This window comes from Anomalospiza imberbis, chromosome 20 (genome assembly GCF_031753505.1).
Source record: "Anomalospiza imberbis isolate Cuckoo-Finch-1a 21T00152 chromosome 20, ASM3175350v1, whole genome shotgun sequence".
Classification (NCBI taxonomy): Eukaryota; Metazoa; Chordata; class Aves; order Passeriformes; family Viduidae; genus Anomalospiza; species Anomalospiza imberbis.
Genome location: NC_089700.1, coordinates 1,772,367 through 1,789,755, shown reverse-complemented (window position 1 = coordinate 1,789,755; position 17,389 = coordinate 1,772,367). Strand labels below are relative to the sequence as shown.

At 45.0% G+C, this 17,389-nt stretch overlaps 1 protein-coding gene and 1 long non-coding RNA gene across 10 annotated transcripts in view; both read left to right on the top strand.

Moving 5' to 3' along the window:
• AUTS2 (activator of transcription and developmental regulator AUTS2) overlaps positions 1-17,389 on the top strand; it is a 785,653-nt gene that overhangs the window by 396,575 nt on the left and 371,689 nt on the right. The window lies entirely within an intron of this gene.
• On the top strand, positions 5,592-6,976 carry LOC137485584 (uncharacterized). The gene is made up of 2 exons (XR_011005381.1): positions 5,592-5,694; positions 6,087-6,976. It is a non-coding gene; the product is annotated as an uncharacterized lncRNA (long non-coding RNA).

Genomic DNA, 17,389 nt, shown 5'->3' with positions numbered 1-17,389 from the left:
GTGCTGCATGAAGCATTGACATAGTGGATATTGTTATTTACACTTGTGTGTTCCGAGAGAACTGTGGGGTTTGAGGAAGTGCCTTTGGAAGTGACTATACAACCACACCATCTGATTTTGTGAAACACATCCTCCCCTGGGGGCAGGTGGGGATCTCTGTGCAGAGAGCACAGCCAAGCCCTGGCTCCCTGCACCCAGGACCTTTGCTGTGTGTGTGTCTGAGGGAGGCACAGGGACAGGCACAGGGACAGGGACAGGGACAGGGACAGGGACAGGGACAGGGACAAGGACAGGGACAGGGACAGGTTTTACCTGCCCCTGTGTCTGAGGGAAGGACAGGGACAGCCTTGACCTGCCCTTCCCTGTGCAGACTCCAGGGCAGTGCCCCACAGCCATCTCTCGTGTCAGCAGCTCCCTTGCTGTCAGGACATGTCTTATTTACTATTGCTTCTTCCTGTGAGCAAGAGCATTCAGCATTTTGCTGAATGATGTTTAGTGCAGCCTGTTTATATTTCTGTAGCACTGCAAACACCAACTGCTTTATTGTGAGAGTGCTCTGCATCTCCTCTGCCAGAGTAAGATGTTCTTCTGAGGAGCTTGGCAATCTTTTGCACAGACTGGGAAAGGGCAGGATGGTGTTGTACCTGCCCAGGGGCACCACAGGAGGAGAGCCTTGACATGACTGAACTGGGGGTGTAAGGAACTGGGGCACACAGGGCGTGGCAAACACTTTCATCCTGTAAAAACCTAACCAAAATTTCAGACTTTACACTTTGATTTAGAAGGTCTGAGTGCCAAACTCATTAAATCTCTGCTTGTGCCAAAAGCTGTGGAAGGGGTTTTTTCCTGATTTGTGGTGCTGTGTCACTGCTTGAGTGGTGCTTTACTCCTGGAGGGCTCTCTGGGGTGGTGGTCTCTCACCAGGGGTGGGGATGCAGGAGAGGATGGTGCTCCCTGAGATCTGACTTGTGAAAACCTCATGCTGAGGGGTGGGAGTAGTGAGAAGGGGTGTAGCTGCAGGGGGATGCATGGATGGATGGATGGATGCATGGATGCATGGATGGATGGATTTATTGAGCTATGCTTAAACTCTGGCTCCCAAACTGTAGGATTTGCGAGCACTCCAAATTCTATTATCACTGATGGGGGTTTAATTATAAATTTATTCTTTAATCAAAACTAATTTAAAATAATTTTGAAGAGTAGGAAGCTCTTCATTAGGATGCCAAGAAGGAAATGATTCCATAAACTGGGCTGTGAGACATCCTCTAAACCCAGATGTTTGCTTTATTGCTGCTGCTGACTGAAGAAGCCAGTTCCAAACTGCACATCTGCTTTACAGCACCACTGGTCAGGGGCTCTGGACTCCAGGGAATGCTGCTGGGGAAAACCCCTGGTGAAGGGCAGGAGCAGGGTCTCCTGGGCTCAGTTCTGCTCTGTCTGTATGGTCCTGACTGGCTTTGGCAGCCCTGATTTACCTGTTTCATCATATTTTGCCGCGTGTCACAGGACAGAGCTGGAAAGGGAGCTCCCATCTCTGCCTCCAGCAGAGTTTGGTTTGTGTGATGTGTGGTGTCCCATAGGAATTTACAAGGTTACACCAGAAGGAACAAGATATTGGCTCAATTATGTTGCCTTTTTTGCCTTCTCAAAATGAGAGCTGACAGGTTTGAGTTTGTTTCCAAACAGAGCTGCCACACAGCTAGGTTTTAGTGTTGGCTGGCCCTGCTCATGTTGTGGTGTGTGTTGGAGCTGCGTATTCCAATTAACTTTTTATGGCCCTGCACAAGGGGGAGATAAGTTAATGTGAACCACATGTGTGGTTAGCACCGTGGTACCTGCTGCTCCTCTCAGGGAATCCAGATAACAGCACTTTTGGCTCCAGAGAAAGGAGAGTGTAATTGCAAGTCAGGGCTTTATAGAAGAAACCTTGAATTGGATAGTTTAAGGCAGTTTCCAATCAAAAAGAAATGCAGAGCAGATACATGACCCCAAAAAATCCTGCAAGGTTTCTGAAATGTATTCAGAAAATATATTAAAACCATACTGTGGGTTGTTTGAACAAATCAGGGCTTTCCCCAAGAGCTTTCTGCACCTCGAGTTTCATCCCTGTGACTTGAGCAGGAGCCCTGAGCCCATGGGGGTGGCAGAGCTGCTTTGTGTGAGGCTGTGCCAGGCAGACACCTGTGCCCAGGAAAGGACTGGGCAGCCTGACGTGGGCTGGGCTGTGAATTGCAGCCTCCCAACGTGACTGACTGTTGGACTTTCTGTGGCAGGGCTTTGATGGGCTGCAAATTCTGCCTGTATCCTTCCTGGTGTGTTGGCTGCTTCTGAGCATAAAGGGATGCCAGGTGAAATGATCATTTTCTACCTAATAAAAATCCCAGTGAGAAAAATGTGGATGTTTTCTACTTGTCACCCAGTTCCTGCCCTCACTCACCTGTCTGCTCTTTCTTTATCATTTTAATAGTCAAAGATACAGTAATGAAGGATGTTCAGTCTTAAATCAATTAGCAGAGCTGCTAGTTAATGCACCGTGATTTTCCTCGAGTGAGGAAGCAGGTTTGAAGAGTGGCATCAGATGAAATAGGAAGCAAATTACCTTCTGCTTTCTTAAGGATGCTGTGAAAACCAATATTAAAATGCCTGTTTATTCTCAGCCCCTACCCCCCACCTTGTGACAGCTGTTCTTAACTCTTCTAAAAAGTCATAACCATCTTCTTTATGATCTATTCTTTTTTTATAACATTTATGTTGCAGGGAAAGTTGTCTCGTTGTTTTAGTGATGCCTGGCTTCTCCTCCTGGCTCTGCTATTGTCTTTGGCCCTGATTCAGCAAAGCACTTAAGCACATGATTATCTTTACTTTTATGGGATGGTACATGTGTTTACAGCTAAGCATGTGCTTAAGTGCTTTGCTGAATCAGAGATTTTGTCTGTAACCTTGGATTTATGTCTCAACCTATTCACAAGTAAAATGAGCTTAATGGTTACCTCCAGTGATACTATGAGATGCAAAGAAAACACAGAATGGCTCGAGTTTCTTTCACAAACAGCAAAACCCAAATGGCCAATATATTATATATTGCTTTGTTTCAGTATAAACAAGCCTGTAGTGGGTTTCTCTAGCTGGAGCCATCCAGACATTTCTGACATTATCAGTAATCCATTACATTTATTGTTCCCTATGGGTTTGTTGTTCTTGTCTTCACTGTTTTTGTCAAAACAACCCTCCCTTGCCTTTGGTTGTGTTTTCAGACACATAGGTAAGTGTGTGTGTGTGTGTGTGTGTGTGTGTGTGTATTTAGTCCAGACTTGGAATTACAGCTCCTCTTAAATAAATAGGGGTTGTGCATCTAAATCCCATTGGCAGCTTTGAAAGAAACACCCTCTGGATTGATAATAATCTGCTGGGATTGGATTGTGGTGCTTTGACTTTTATGGCAGAAGTGACTTCTAATTCCTCACCAAAAACAACCAAAAAAAACCAACCCAGTTTTGTTCTCTGGCTGATTTCCAGCACATTTTGAGGGGCCCAAGGAGTGTTTTACGACAGGAACAAACAAGGCAATATTCTGCTGGAAGTAGCAATTCCCATTACTTTGGAGGAGGGCATATTCCTACCTTATTGTTACCTTTTTTTTCCACTCAGGCATAATAATCCAAAATTACCAGATTGCATTTTACATGATGCCTGTGCACCAAGGTGTGACCCACAGCTTCAGCAGTGACAGAGCTCCTGGAAACCACAGAGCTTTTACTTTGTGTCCCATTGGCATCCCCAGGTCCCACTGTGGGGCTGTGTCATTCCGAATAAATCACACAAAATCTTGTTTAATCCCATCCTAGGAGCCCTGTGTACAACTGAAGGTTGTATTGCGCTTTATTATGATTTTCTACTCCATGTTCTTAAGACAGGCTTTGCTGCCAAGAACACAGGCAACTTTTAGTGTTTTGCAGTACTTTTCAAAACCTGATAGAATCCAAGTTCCCTTTGAGGAAGGGTATAACTCTACTTTCTTTTTCAAAGCCCTGGAATAACATTTCCTGTCTTGTTTCACATCCAGTGTGTAGAGTTGAAAATCTTCAGAGAAGGTCAGATTTTACATTACTGCTTTTTGGAGAAATACTAATTTTTGTATTGAGGTCATGATCTTCATACACAGCCATTTGCACTTGAGCCTTACAAATGTTTAGGGTTATATATATTTCTGGATAGAAAATAATTAATTAAATTCTGTCTCCTGACTAGATCATAGATGAAGTGTAATGGCAGTTTGGAATATTCCCTAGAGATACGTCGTACCAGCTGTCAGTCCCATCAAGTAGATTTTGTCACACAGAGAGAAATGTTTGGGAATCCTTTTCATAAAATAAATAAAAATGCTGAGAAATTCTTAAAAAAACGGTGAATGTTTAAAGAGAAACAGATATTCTGTGGAAAATTGTGTAGGTTTTGCATGTTTCAATAAGTAGAACTTTAAATACTGAAATTTTACATACTGGAAAAGAGCTGCTGTGTTTCAGGGAAGTTTGGCACTAATACAGGCACAAGGACTGTTGTTTCACTGGAATACCCAGGCTCAGCACTTCAATCTGCCTTGGGGACTTAAACCCTCACTTCAATAAAGTTAAATTATTGTACAATAAATAGAGATAAAAAATGAGCATGCTTAATGCAGAACTGCAAGACTAGTTCTCTGTTGTCTGTCAAGAAAACCAAGATTAATTGAGCAGCGCTCTAAAAACAAACTCCCTGGATCCCCTGTTTGTATTCCAGTAAACAGGGGAGCAGGGAGAAGGGGTTAGGATGTTTGGCACCAGTGCCAGGCAGGTCTGAACCCTCAGTTCCTTCTCCTCATGGGTTTCTCATGTTTTCTGAGCATCCCAACACTTGGGACGGGATTCAGAGTGGCCAAGCCCACCCCTCAGAGTGTGTGGTTTCCTGGATTTTGATGGTTTTGTGTCCAAGCCAGAGCAGCCCTGGGTGAGAGGAGTTTCACCCTTGGGGGTGTTAAGCTGATTTCTTGGTTATTCTTTGTGAATTTAAATGCTGAATCTGAAAAGCTTTGATACAGGACTAAGTGTGTGCAGTGTGTTGGGGTATTAGAAGGCACTCAAGGGCTTTCTCAAGAAAACTCAAGGAAAGAGTTGCATGTGTCATAACCACGTGAGATGTGGATGGATCTTGTGTAATTGATGGAATAAAAGAAAAAGCACACTTCTTTTTGCCTCTCCCATTAAGCTGCAGTTTCTAAAAGCTAGGTCAGTAGAGTCTTTGTAATTGGTTATGGGGCTTCAGAACAAAATTCAGGCTAACAGAAGAGTACCAAAGTTCCAGGAGCTTCTAATCTTCTCTCCAATAATTACCAAGAATTTCAGTTACACACAGGTAGAGATCACCAGAAAACATTTTCTGCAAGGGACATCTCTCAGATGCTGGATTGCACTGGATTGCCTGATGGCTTTTGGTCGTTAGAGGTGAGTAGCCAGTGGTGATCTCCTTGGGAAAGTTCCACCTGGATTTCCCAGCCCTCCGATGCAGTGTGGTCTGCAGCTGCTGCTGCCCATAAGGTGGCTCTCTGCCATCCTCCCTGTTTGCCCTCTTGCTGCAGGTGTGGGTGTTGCCTGAGCAATGTGAAGGTGATTTCTGCTCCGTGAAATGTCAGTGGAGAAGGGACAGAGTTATTTTCAGGTTAGGGCTTGGCTGTAAGAAGACTCTTAGGAAGTTATGCTGAGAAGTGTGATTTACACAGAAGTGTGCCGAAAAGCTCCTTGGTAGACCCTTATTTAAATTTAGAACATTGTTAATTCAGTTGTGTTTACATCCTAAATAGCTTTCACATTAGTCAGGTATTGTCTTGCAGCGTAATTGGGATCATTTAAGAAATTACCTATTCCCAGTTGGCAGTTGCCACCCTTGAAGCCATTCCAGGTTGTTTCAGGTTCAAGAGAAACCATTTCTTCCCCATTTCCATGTCTTGTTTCTCCCCATGCTGATACTTCCATTGGTGCTATAGTCCAAGAACCTGCAGAAACAGGGAGCAGCCATTTCCTAATTCCTCTGTACTTCTTACTTTTTGACAGGCCCTGGAAGAGCTGCTTCTCCCGCCCCCTCCTCTCTTGGCCCTGTTGCTGAATTGAAAGATTTGGCAGCACAGCTTGCAGCCCCTCTCAGTGGGGAGGGAGACAAGTTCCCTTAGGCTGCTGTTAAGGTGATGAGCCCTGAGCTGTTCCATTTCCCTCTGGAACAGGCCAGTGGGAGCAGCTGTATCAAGCTGGTCACTGCACTTCAGGAGTGAGTAACTCCTCACCCTGTTTGGATTACCCGAGAAATCTCTAGCCAGAGGAAAGCTGCTGTCCTTAGCAATTGTGTCTGCACAGGGGTTTGCAGCACTGTTCAATTAACACACTTCCCAAGTTTATTCAGATTAACTTCCAGTTTGTAAGTGTGAAAAGCAAGCCCTTGATGACACCTGGCTGTGCAGTTCAGGGCTGTTTGCTGAAAGCCAGTGCTTAGGTAATTAATAGGGTTGCACTTTCACTCATCAGTAAGCATTCAGCTACAAGGACCAAGTTAGAATACATTTCTTTGTCCTCTCTAAAATAGAAGAGAATTTTACACCTTTTTGACTGTCATTCAGCTGTGTGTTATAGCTTTCTGGTGACGCCAGCTAGAACTAATTTTAATCTTACCAAGCCTGCCAGAAGATGAGTATTTTTGACACAGGAGTTCCAGGGTGCCTAAAGGAATTAAGTTCTTTATAAAGAGCTGTTTTCTTATTTACACCTGTCTACTTTGAGAATGTTTTTAAGTGCCTCAATTTGTTTATCAAGTGCAGAACATTTGTTCAAAACAATCTCCGTAAGAGTATCACTGTCTATTAAAAATGGTATCATTTTAGGTGAGAGAGCTGTTAACCTGAAGAATTTGGAGTATTAAGAGCTGTCACAGCCAGGTGTCAGGGCCTGAGTGTCAGTCTCATCACTCCTGTAGTGCAGGGTGCCAGGGTTGGTGCAGGAACTTAAGAGAAGCATAAAACAAAACTGTCATTAAACCTACTCCAGTAGTTTTTCACTATTTACCTTCATGTTTATTATTTCATATGACTTCACCCTGCCATTCCTTAGAGAATATTATTAAATATAATGAATTCAGTTAGTTACAGGCCCCATATCCAGGCTTAGCCTTAGAAGCTCCAGCTTCCCTTTGATCTTCGACATACCAAAATGTGTGATTATGCTATAAAAAGATAATAGAGAGAACATCAAAGGAAAGTTGAAAAATGCCAATGTGGCTTAGTAACATAACAGCTTAAGAATAGCAGCATAACATGGAGACAACCCTAGTTATGTCTTAATGCATTTTAATATGTACTCTGCAATAACACAGTAACACTGGTGTCTGCAAAGCAGGAAAGCTCTTCCTTCTCTGGGAAATCTTTTCAAATAGAGGATATATTTGCAAGTTACTATCACAGTCATGATAGGTTGTGTGGAAGAAATTCTGTTCATGTAGGTGATCACTGGAGAGGCTTTCCCTCCTCATCCTGAGCTCCTGTCATTCCACCTCTGGAGTTAGTCAGGGTTTAACCTTTGAAGGCAACAATAACTGTCTCCCATGGGAACATCAAAGCCACTTTTGGCCAAAGCAGTGATTTAGGTGTACTTACTGTACCTCAAGCTAAATGTCAAGTGTGATTAAACCTTACTAACATGTCATGCTCTAAGTAACAAAGTACAGGGACTTAGGAGTGACTGCAAGCCCTGAAGACATCTCTGGTCGGAGGGGCTTTCCATCTGGATGTTGTGCTGGCTCACTTGGGCAGCACAGCCCCTTTTCCTCAGGCAAATGGACCCTGTCTGGGGGAGGTAGGATGGATGCAGGCAGTGTTGTATGTGCAGGTCCTCTAAAGAAGCTTCTTACCAAAAAAAACCAAAAACCAAAACAAGAGTAACGTGCTCCCTTCAGCACATCTGCAGCACTCTTGCTGCTTTTAGGAGTTTCTATCTTTCACCCAAGGGTTTCACCTGCACAGATTATTCAGAGCAACCCAGTAATAGGTGTCCTTCTACATCAGTCCCAGCCTAAAAAGGCAAAATCTTAAGACAAACAGATAAAAGTGATGTTACCAGATCCTGGTAGAAGGAGAGAAGCACTAACCACTTCTAAAAGGCCATGAGAGAGCCAAGGCTTTGTTCCAAAATCGTTGTTGATCACTCAGTTGTTTATATGTGGATCCTGGAGCACTCACAGCATGTCCCCTGTGTCTGGCAGAGAATTTCTGATGGGATTAGCGGTATGGGACAGCTCCGTTTTAAGAAAACTGCCCAAAATACCAAATTTAAGACTGAGTGTTCTGGTTTGCGACAAAGGCTTGGCACCTAAAAATTAAGTTTGTTGGTAGCTTTTGAAGAGCCCAGTATTTACTTATGTGGCCACACCTAGAAATGAAAGAATTCTGCTGGTTTTACTGAAACATAAACTTTAAGGGATTTAGAGATTTTAGAGGAGCTAAGGTTTTAGTTAGAGATAAGCCTTACTAGAGTTAATTAAAACAAATGAGTAGGCCTCGATGAAGTTAAGAGTTAGTAGTTAACTAATAATTGATTGCTTGTCAACACAATGTTCAGTTAGCTGGGTTTATAATGAAGAGTATAGAAACTGACAAATAGCTTTTAGGAGCATAAGACAGTTGTGGACCTCCTCTGTTCTGAAACCAATGGAAGACAGGGAATGGGAGTTCTACCAAGGTTCATTTGTCATATTTGCATTGAAAAGGTAGAAAGGTCAGAACAAGGAAGACTTCATTTACTTCCTCATTTTGGCACTCCTCCCCATGAAAGGGACCACTGACCCATTTCAAGGAACAAACTACGCATGCTTAATAGCTTTTGAAATGATTAGCATACGAAGCGAGGATGGAATGAACCAAAATGATGAATATGTATTTGTATTTTGGGTATTCACTACTTGTATGGATAAAAGGCCTCTGTAATCATTTGAAAGGTGCAGTGTATATTTGGGAGCTATCCCGCACACTGCCCGGCGCCGCAATAAACATACACTTTCTAACTTCAAACTGTTAGAGAGTTTTTACCCGTCACAGCTGGATATCGGTACTAGATCAGAATCCATATTTCTTTAATAAATCATTACCAGGCTGTGGAAACTGGAAGATTCAAATTTCACTGAAGTGTTTTCTGTCATTATGGCCATTGTTCAGCCATCCACTATGTGGAGAAGAGACCTGACATCCTTAACTCCTATGATGGCATTAAGCAAATATTTTTTCAAAACTGCCATGATGATGGGAGGGTTATGTGTGCAGTAGGTTATGTGTGCATAACGTTTTATGTGGTTATCAAAACGTTGATAACCAAGGTCTTTCACCTTGGGGACACGGGATTTTTTTGGATTAAAGCTCAGCTGTCCTTAAACTGAAAGAGAGTAGGTTTAGATTAGAGATTAGGAAGAAATTCCTGGCTGTGAGGGTGGGCAGGCCCTGGCACAGGGTGCCCAGAGCAGCTGTGGCTGCCCCTGGATCCCTGGCAGTGCCCAAGGCCAGGCTGGACAGGGCTTGGAGCACCCTGGGATGGTGGAAGGTGTCCCTGCCATGGCAGGGTGGCACTGGATGAGTTTTTAGGTTCTTTCCAACCCCAACCATTCCTTGATGCTATGATTCTGTTCATATTCTCTGCATGTTCCCATGGCTGTACATTGGATAGTGTAAGGAACTGAGCATTTATTGTTTTGTTACAGAGGGGGTAGGCATGGTCCTCTACTCTAACAGACATTTGAAAGTCTTTTGAGGATGGTGGAAAGTTGTCCCACACAGACATAAGAAAGTTTAAAAAAAGAAAGTAAAAAAAGAGTTGTCCAAGGTGGTTTTGCTTTGGTTTGTTTTAGAATGCTTTTTTAGCCCAAACCTTTCCAAACAACTGAAATAGACTGAATGGGTGCAGGACATTATCTGCTGAGATCCTGTTCTTCAGTCAGCAGGAAGGGGACACAGCCTGCTGCCCTGTCACCTGCAGCAGGGAGGGGATGGGCCCAATTTCCCACCCCTCAGCCTCACTTGTATTCTTTTAAGATCTGAAGAAAAATAAGGTCCCACTGTCTTCAGTGCTATTTAGGAAAGATAATTGCTGTGCCCAGACAGCTTACATAGCCCAGGCTACATCAAATGAGCTATTACCTTTTTTATTGTAGGAAGACACCCACTAGTGAAGGTGTCTGGAGTACTGAGAGCTGTGAGACCTCCTGCTACCTCCAGCTCACCATCATCCCTCCCTCTGCTGACTTTTGTCTTTCACTGAGGACAAAAACATAGGAAACCACTGTCCTAGGTGGAATTTATACATTGGTGGTTTAGTTTTCTTTATTGCTTCAGTTTGAGTTCTTTCATTCCCAAAACCTTGTTTATTTGCTCAGATCTTGGGTCCATAGCTCTCACATGATACAGTCCTGATGATTGTAAATATTTTAAATGGATTTTAAATAGGAAATGGAAGTGTTTCACTTCCTCTTCACAACAGATTATCAAGCTAGAACTTTTACTAGATGGTTAGATGAGTAGTGACCCAGGATGGGTTTTCTGCTTGTCATGAAGAAGTGTGATTTTTACTTCTCTGTACTTATTTATTGTTATTTAAAAATATATATGTAACTCAATGGGAAAAAAAAAAAAAGAATAAAAAATACCTTAAACAATCACAGCCTAACCATAAAATATTCCTTACTTTCTTTTCAAATGCTTCTTAAAAAGTCTGGCAGAGTTGTGGTGCAGCAGAGCACGGAGGCAGCTGTCAGTGATGAGAGAGCTCCTCAGGGACCCGGAGTTTGTGTCCCTCTTCCCTGGGAGCAGGGCACGGCCTCGCCTGCAAACTGCAGGGCACAGGAGGAGCAGGCTTTTGCCTTTCACTTCCCCTCAGCCCTGCACTTTCCAGAGAGGCTCCTACTCTCTGATTTTGCAGAATCAAAGCCCTCCCTAACAGGGCTGGCTGTGCCCTGGCAACCTTTTGTGCCCATCCAGCCCTTCCACCCCCTCTGAGGAGCCTTGGCATGCCCTCAGTTGTTGTTGTTCAGAACCATCAGTGCAGTTCTTGTCTGCTGCTGTAAGGAATGGGGGAATCATAGAATAATTCGGGCTGAAGGGACTCCAGGCATGCTGGAACCCTGGTTGCTGAGAATTTTAGACTTTCTGTGCTGGCAGGCACTGGTCCCCAAGAGAACACTGCATTGACCTTAGTCCGTGGAGAAGGCTTCCAAAATTGATTGATTGAACTGGGATTGTGGGTGTGGAGTTTGAATAGAAGTGTGTGATATCACAGGGTGGAAAACTTGAGAGTTTAAGGTTTTAGAATATAGTAATAGATATAAAGCAAGACAGAGGTTTTAGGGTGCAGACTGGTCCTTCTTCACCTTCTTCTCCATGGGTTTGGGTGGTTTTGTGTAATTGGATTAAAAAGTCCCCATTGCGGGCACAGGTGATTGGTTAGTGTGTTAAAAGTAAATATAACTCAGGTGTCATTTCTTAATTGCACAGTTTACCCTTAAAAGACCTTGTAGAGAGAGAAATGGGGCTCCATTTTCAGTTTGTTGGAGTGAAGTGCTGTAACACTCAGGGTTTGTGAGACTGTGACATGGATAAGAACTAATAAACATCTGAGTCCCAACAAGAAATTCCATCTCACCACTTAATCCCGCCCTTGGCAGCAAAGAAGCAAAGAATCCATTACAGGCAGGCTTTAGTCCAGCCCCTGCCCAGGCTCTGAGATCAAACCAGGCTTCTCAGGGTTTCATGCTCCCAGGGCTCAACAGCTCCCCTGGCTCTCCCAGGCCAGGCTGTGTCACCTCCTGTCCCCCAGGGCTGTCACCAGCCTTGGGCCTTGCAGAGGGTCAGCCCTTCCCTGTGAAGGGGTGTGAAGATTTTTTCCCTCTCTTCATCATTTTACGTTCCAGAAAACTTCAGAATAGTATTTTAGGAGGGAAAAACAGACAAAAAAAATGCCCAAAAACCCAAACCAAAACAAACCCCAACCAACCAACCAACAAACCCAAACAAACGAAATAAACCCAAAAAACAAAACAAAATCAACAAAAACACAACCAACCAAACAAAATATTGTGGTTTGCTTTCTGTGGATGCCTGTAAGAGATCTGTCACTGCAGCCTGCCCCAGCAGGAGTAAAACCTGCCTTCCAGGGCCAGATGACAAAGGCAGCTCAGCTCCAGCCCTGCCTGGACTCCTCAGTGAGCAGGACTTTGTCCCCAACAACTGTGTGGGGCTTTCTAAATATGACAGTAAAATTCACCTCAAAATCCTCCTACTTTTGAACCTCATCACCTGCAAACATTGGCACTTTTAGTGTTCTAATCAATGTTTTTATTTTGAGAATAGGTGTTTTATAACTGGACTTTGGCTAGCTGAGACAGGCACTGAAAGGGAGGTGATACAGAATCCCAAAAGCAATGGGATTTAGGAGAAAAAGGGAGGCAGAAGATCATGCTTTGATGCACAATTCACACAAGTGACTTTTCTGAAGCAGCAATTTTCTTTCTGTTGCTGGACACGTGGCCTGTTGTACATGCATAGAAATAGCAGGTTGGGATTGAAAAAAAATAGATTATACTAAAATCATTAAAAGCATCAGCACATTAAGAAAAAGCACTTCTTAAGCCTTGAAGGGTTCTAGTAGCATTCACGCCAGCAGGCACTAGCTACAGGACTGTGTTTTTAATTCCTCTTTATGTTGTTCTGATGAAAGATGAAGCTGGGAGGGTGTTGTGCTCCCTGGTGGTGGTGGGCACAACCTTCCCTGAGAGTGTCTTGTGCCAAGGGGCAGGAGCCACGGGAGCACCAGCACACACAGACAGACAGACAGACGAAGCAATTCAACAGTGAAGACACAGGAGGGTCCAGGCATGGAGTTCCAACAAGAGTTTATTAGGGTCTAACATGGAAGGGGTCCAGGGACCAAAGACACAGACAAAGGAGGGTCCAGGGTATAAATACAGGGAAGGGACCAATAGGGAATGCCAGGGTTACACAAACCAGTGGGAACACAGGGAAGGGACAGCTCTCTAGAACTTGAACATATAGGGAAAAAGGGGCAGGGAAGGCCAACGGGGAGGAAAAACCAGGATAGATTAACACGGTGCTGCAGGGCACCATGGGGGAAGCCTCCTTCCTCATCCTGAGCATGAGGAGAGCCCGGAGCCTGCAGTGCATCCCTCCAGGGCATTGCTGCTGCTCTCTCCCCTGCAGGCTCATGGGGCTCCATAGGACGGCACCTGGGAGGGGTAGGAGGTGAGAGAGGAGCCTGGAAGTGAGCAGGAGGGGAAGGAGAAGCGTGGGAGGTGAGCAGGAGGTGAAGGGGGGGGCCCTGGAGGTGTGGGAGGAGCCCCCAGGTGAGCAGGAGGGGAAGGAGGAGCCCAGGAGGGGAAGGAGGAACCCAGGAGGGGAAGGACTGAGCTCCCAGGTGAGCAGGAGGTGAGGGAGGGGCCCCCAGGTGAGCAGGAGGTGAGGGAGGAGCCCAGGAGGTGAGGGAGGAGCCCCCAGGTGAGCAGGAGGTGAGGGAGGAGCCCGAGTTGAGGGAGGAGCCCAGGAGGTGCAGCAGGAGCCCCCAGGTGAGCAGGAGGTGAGGGAGGAGTCCCCAGGTGAGCAGGAGGTGCAGGAGGAGCCCAGGAGGTGAGGGAGGAGCCCTGGAGGTGAGGGAGGAGCCCAGGAGGGGCAGCAGGAGCTGCTCAGGTGAGCAGGAGGTGCAGGAGGAGCCCAGGAGGTGAGGGAGGAGCCCAGGAGGTGCAGGAGGAGCCCAGGAGGTGAGGGAGGAGCCCAGGAGGTGCAGGAGGAGCCCAGGAGGTGAGGGAGGAGCCCAGGAGGTGAGGGAGGAGCCCAGGAGGGGCAGCAGGAGTCCCCAGGTGAGCAGGAGGTGCAGGAGGAGCCCCCAGGTGAGCAGGAGGTGCAGGAGGAGCCCAGGAGGTGAGGGAGGAGCCCAGGAGGTGAGGGAGGAGTCCCCAGGTGAGCAGGAGGTGCAGGAGGAGCCCAGGAGGTGCAGGAGGAGCCCAGGAGGTGAGGGAGGAGCCCAGGAGGTGAGCAGGAGGTGAGGGAGGAGCCCCCAGGTGAGCAGGAGGTGCAGGAGGAGCCCAGGAGGTGCAGGAGGAGCCCAGGAGGTGAGGGAGGAGCCCAGGAGGTGAGGGAGGAGCCCAGGAGGGGCAGCAGGAGCCCAGGAGGTGAGGGAGGAGCCCAGGAGGTGCAGGAGGAGCCCAGGAGGTGCAGGAGGAGCCCAGGAGGTGAGGGAGGAGCCCAGGAGGTGCAGCAGGAGCTGCTCAGGTGGGTGGGCGCGCTGTGGCGCCCAGCCCATAGTCAGTAGGTGGTGGTGAAGGTTTGCAGTGGAGGTGGTCTCCTAATGCCTCGTTAGCCACTTGGATTTTGCGTGGAGGACGGGAGAGAGGAGTGGGAAGAGCTGTGGTCTGTTTGGGGAAAAAAAATATCACAGCCTATTAGTTAGAAGCAATGAAATGGAGACAACTTCAGGGACTCCATTAAGTGCGGCGTGTTTAGGCAGCCCGGGTCCCCAGGTGAGCCGGGCTGTTCTGGAGGATTGTGTACTGCAAAATAATTGGACTTGGGAAATCAACTGGGCTTCAGTGGCCTCGTGCAGCCTGATGCCAGAGAAGGAGTACGGGGGGAGAACATTTTCTTTTCTGTAGTTTTCTTTTTTTTTTCCTTCCAGTCTAAAGGCTGCAATGAATACAAAGAGGAAACGGCATGCTGGATAGATTTACTGTCAATAGTCGTTTGAATAATACAAACAATGGCTATAATTAAATTTCTTTTTGGCAGGGGATTATTTGAAGCATGTCATCATAACACCAGCTTGTAGTATATTATTCTCTTGGCATCCTGGACTTTTCCTATTCCATTCAATGAGTAAAAATGATCCAGAATTCAATCAGAAAAGGCTGAATCTGCAGGGATGCATGTTAATGCATTGATATGTCTAGAATCAGATTCTTAAATAAAACATCCCTGCTTATTTGTTTATTTATTTATTAAAGAAGATAAATTAGAAATGGCAGAACAAGTTGAACCTGAGCCACTTTTTGCACCTAGACCAATTGCTAGATAAAATCATACTGACAGTGTTACTGAGGGGCTCCAGTGATACATGAATCACAGGTAAGGGCTGTGTCTCTTCCTTCAGGTGAGCAAAGGCACTGTTTAATAAAGTAAAATTTGTCCCACAGTGAGCCCCAGCACTCCCAGCAGTGTGTGTGACAAGGATACCCTCTACTCCCACATATTCCCATTGGCTCCAAACAACACTTTGTCCCAAGAGTAATTTTAATAAAATGCAGCATTGCTAAAATGCAAGTTTTGTCTTTTCTGATGTATGTCAAGAAACGTTGTGAGGCATCAGCATTATTCAGTAATTCATGAAAAGTGGCATGTTTGGTTGGTCTGAGAATGAGAATGCAGGAACAGTGCAGATCTGCAGATGTGTGGGGGGCCCATCACTCACTGTTAACAACTGCAAAGGTGAAAGGAAGAGAGATTTGTGACAATGCCTCAGTACTCTCACTAAACATCTTCTCTGCTCTGCTCCTGATGACTCCAGAGCCTCAGGTACTAATTTGGTCAGTGTAGGCAAGACTTCGGAAAAGAATGCATTATGGAGTTAAAAGGCACAATGTAAGGTGCTATTGGATTAAGGATGGGTGTGCTGCAGTGTAAGTTAATGGAACAGTAATAGTGAGAAGTGACCTTCTTCCCCTCCAGAAATGGAAAAAAAGCAACACTTAGCAGTAGAAAATAAGATGGGAACCTCTGAGTGTAAGGTCACTGCAGCTCCCAGCACATGTGGCCCTGCAGTAATAAAATGGTGTCTGTGGCAAACCAGTTCATCACTCATTGCTATTAGGGCATAAACAGGATCATATTATATTGCTCAACTCCTCTAATAATAGATAAGTACTTTGTGTGACTCTTCCTTAAAATACCAGTTGCAAATTAAGAAAACACTTACACAGAATAAAAAAGGAAGATGTGATCTTACTCAACAGTCCTCTTTTCCTCTTAGCTGAAGCCATTTCTGTGGCACTCCTGCTTAGTCTTGCCTGCTCCACCAAAAATGAGGACAAAACCCCAACTCAAAGCAAACAGAGAAAGCAAAACTCCAGAAAAATGCCCCTCAACACGGCATTTCTTAGGTGCAGGATTTTTTTTTAGATAAGCTAGAAGAGAGAGTAATTAGTCTATGCATTTCCTCATTAAAATATCCTTAGTAAAGGCATTGTTCCTTCAAGATGGTGCACACAAGGTTTATTGCATTGTGTTATGTCACAAAGAGTTGTTGTCTGTTTGTTTCAAACAAAGAGTTTGGAGAGGCACAGGAAGACTTGTCTGGGCCAAGTGTGGCCTTCATTATAGCAATATTGTCATTCACATAGTTTTATCTGCTTAGGCAGGGCTGCTCAGTGACCAGGGGACCCTGGGCTGTGGCTTCTCTTGGAAAATACTGGATATATTATTGCAGAGATTAATATAACATAATATAATATAATATAATATAATATAATATAATATAATATAAACATTTATTGTTACTATGTATATGTATATACTATATGTATATGTTGTATATTATATTGATATTATACATATTGCTCTAAGTAAACTGGTGCTGCCATCGACTAACAAGTATTGCAAGCAGTTGTATTTTTTGTCTACTTGGTTGCTGCACAGTGGATTTAACCTTGCAATGTGTATTTAAACACCAGTTTGTGCAAAGTTAGCAAAATCCATGTTTTCCTGATTGTGACATCAAACTTTAAGGAACCATTACATGACAAATTTGTGATAACTGAACTCTTTTAGAATTTCTGTGGATAGCATTCTCTGTGCAAGTGGCATTGCTTTGCCCACAGCTTGTCTCTCTTGTATCTACTCTGTATTGCTCATTGTGCACTTAACAGGCACAATTTGTGTAATATCCATCCACTGCAGCCACACTTGCAGCTCAAAAGGTATTTTAAAAAAGTAAAACCCAGCATCTTGGATTTCAAGGGCTGGAAGTGCCCTGGCAGCAATTTCATTTTGCCAGATTCCCCAGCTCTGTAAAATATCAGTGTGGTGAATGAGACTGCTTTAAAAAATCCCTGTCAGAGCCGTGGTGTGTGTGCTTGGATGTAGAGAACAGTCCTCAAAAGCGGCTGCACCGTTTGCTGTACTGGAGACCAAAAGTAAGGATTCCTCCTGAATCCCAGAGTTCTCCAAGACTGGAATTTGAGGGTTTGGGCTGAGGCAGCCAGTGCTAGAATCTCGAGAAGCAGCTGCAGACAAGGTTCTTCTTCAGGCATGTGTGCTGGAGAGGGAACTCAGTGC